General features: G+C 45.1%; 1 pseudogene; it reads right to left on the bottom strand.

The window, feature by feature from the left end:
* Positions 1 to 1,896: 1,896 nt before the first annotated feature.
* On the bottom strand, positions 1,897 to 2,981 carry LOC112460428 (annotated as a pseudogene).
* Between the last annotated feature and the right edge of the window lie 110 nt (positions 2,982 to 3,091).

The raw sequence follows: 3,091 nt of genomic DNA, 5'->3' as shown, positions 1-3,091 counted from the left end.
TTCCATTTTAACGTGCAGGGTGGCATGCTCGTGTATGAATTTGATCAAGTTAGAATATCTAGAGTCAACTCGTGTTTTATCCAATGCTTCGAGCACTGCCCATGTCTCAACTGAGTCGAAGGCCTTATGGTAGTCTATGAAGGCCATATGCAGTGGGATATTGTACTCGGTGCATTTTTCTATAAGTGTTCGTACTGTTTGTATATGGTCATTCGTGCTGTACCCCCTTCTGAATCCTGCCTGTTCTATGGGTTGGTAGAAATCGAGCTTCAGGATTAAACGATTCATTATTATTTTGGATAACAGTTTATAAAGGATTGAGAGTAGACTAATGGGTCTGTAATTTTCTATATTCGTGCAGTCGCCATTCTTAAAGAGCAGGATGACCTCTGCGTTCTGCCATGAGTCAGGGATCCTGCCTTCTTCCAGACATCTGTTCAGCAGTACCAGGAGTGCTTTTTCTAATTCTTCCCCTCCAACCTTGAGCATCTCGACTGTTATCCGGTCTTCCCCTGGTGTTCTGTTGTTTTTTAGTTGTTTCAATGCTGCTTCCAGTTCTGACTTGTTAATGTCTGGTAAATCTTCGGATCCTACGTTCAGAATTGTTTGTCTCAGTCGTCCTTGCTGGTTCGGATTTGGAGCTGATTGGCTGTTGTTCGGGCGTCGCTTTACGACGGTCGCCCTGAATCTGGATTCCGCTCAGAGTTGAGCGAGAAGCGTGGATAACGCGAGTCGTAAATTCGCGGGAGGAATGAGGATTAAAGCACTCGTAACACAGATTGCACAAAGAAATATATAGTCTTTATTTCAAGAACGGAAAAGACTCGAGGGGGAACAACAGATCGTGCGCCGCGGATTCGGAAATCTTCTGAGTCGTTCGTACTTTTCTGCCAGATATCGCGAACGGAAATCTTGTCTCAGTTTCTCGCATCGAAGCCTTTCGCGTAGCGGAGATCTTGTACGCGTCGAACGGAAATCTTGAGCGCGCGGCAGAAGAACGATCGCGAGCGGAGCACGACCGGAAGTTTTCGGACCCCTCGCTAAGTAGCACACTTAAATTATAAGTAACTTTGATCCGCACTTTAAGACGAAACGAGCGAGTAGCGATTCACGCAGCGATTTAAGAGGGAGAGAGCCGTGCTGTCTTTAGACGAGGATTGATACGCGACGACTTTTGCTATGAGGTCTAGCTCACGACTTGAGGCTAGGAATCCTCAGCAACGACTGACTGTCCGGCGAGCAATTTTGTCGTTTACTCACGAGGGTTGTTTTTCAGGAACGAACGCGCGATGAGAGCTGAATCGCGATTCGTCCGTATGGTCACATCACGCGTCAAAACAGCCGTTTCCGTGCTCCGACAAATAAGGAAGCACTCGCGTAACGCGTGATCGCGATCGATGGGCTTCGAGGGCGCGGGGATCGCGGGGAACGTATATTTCGCACAAGTTCGACAGAGCTTGAACAACATAAACATCGGTATTTCTCGATGTTAAATATAATAATGTTTTCGAGCCGATGTTTCGCGTAGAAAAGTTCGACGGATCTCGAACAGCTGTAAAGTTTTCGGTAGAAGTCTTCAATGATCGCTGCGATTCCGTCCCTCTCTGTTACTACCTCTTTTAGATTGTTCTTCATCTTATAAATTACTACCTTCCCTTTTGACAGTTTGGAGTGCAGAACTCTCATGTTCGTATTGTTTTTAATGGCTTCTTTGATTGCTCGCGTGTTATACGCTCTTTTGTCTTTTCTAATCGCTTTTCTTACGGCCTTGTTTAGGTCCGTTTAGGTCTTTATATCCCGGTGAATCCCTGTTCGTTCTTCTTCTTTCTCTGATTTGCCTTTCAGTGTCTGGACTAAGTTTTGAGTTCCCACGCCTCTGAAGTGAGCACACTTTTCTCACGGCACTTCGGATGCTGTTTGTGATTTGTGTTGACAGCGCAGTTCTAGTTCTTGTAGCTTTTCGGTTGGTTTTAATTTCTGTTTGAGCGTAGTCTTATATTCTTCTTCCTTCCCTCTCAGCTCTGCTAATGTTAGCCTGACCTTTTTATTTATGAGACGTTTCCTCTCGAGCCGAGTATCTACTAGGACTTTTGTTCTCACCAACCTGTGGTCGCTGCCCGTGTCGAAACGATTTAAGGTTGACACATCTACACAAATGCGCTTGTCAGTGGCTAGCACGTAGTCTATTTCGTTTTTGATAGTGTTGTCCGGATTTCTCCATGTCCACTTCCTTCTCCGATGCTTTTTAAAGAAGGTGTTTAAGCAGTATATTTTCTCTTTGCTCAGGAAGTCCATCATCACTTGTCCCCTTGGGTTTCTCGTGCCCAGACCAAAGGCACTGATGTACGGTGAGTCCGCCTGGGTCATCGCTCCAATTTTAGCATTAAAGTCACCAGTTATAATGGTAAACTTGGTCTTTTCCGCACTTTTTGCTGCTGTCAGGTCTTCATAGAACTGCTCAATGTCTTCCTCTGTCGAAGCTGAAGTTGGTGCGTAGGCTTGTATTATTTGTATGTTGCACTTGTTGTTAAGTCTTAGCACTACATAAATTACCTTGTCTGATATAGCATTGGTTTTGGGGTTACAAGGTGTTTCAATTTTTTATGAATTAGCAGGGCCACACCTCCGATGTGTGAATCTATGTTAGAGTTTTTTTGAAGAAGCATATGTCCAGATTTCATGATTGTGACCGTTTCCCCACTCAGCCTGGTCTCGCTTATTCCGAGGACGTCCCACTTGATGTTTTCTAATTCATTTTCGAGGTTGATCAGATGTTTTTCGAGTCTCATTGTGCGAATGTTATACGACGCAATGTAGAGGGTCTTCTTGGTACGCTTGTGTTCCGTATTCCGTTTTCGTTTCCTTCCATTCATCGAATTTGTGCCTCCCCCAGAATCCATGAGGCAGACTGACGTGTCAGTGCGAGATTCCGAGCGTCCCGCTCTAATCGCCTGGGGTAATTTTATTTTCGAGTTCGACATTTCATGGTGAAGGTTTTTGGCATTTAAAACGCCACGCTTGCCAGACGTGTTGGCGAGTACCTGTTTTGGTCCGCGGAAGCTATTTTATTTCACTCCTACTCTTCAAGCGA

The sequence above is a fragment of the Temnothorax curvispinosus genome, unplaced genomic scaffold (assembly GCF_003070985.1).
Source record: "Temnothorax curvispinosus isolate PA1 unplaced genomic scaffold, ASM307098v1 QBEX01010518.1, whole genome shotgun sequence".
In the NCBI taxonomy this organism is placed as follows: domain Eukaryota; kingdom Metazoa; phylum Arthropoda; class Insecta; order Hymenoptera; family Formicidae; genus Temnothorax; species Temnothorax curvispinosus.
Note: the sequence above shows the minus strand (reverse complement) of the source record. Positions and strands in the feature narration are given on the sequence as shown.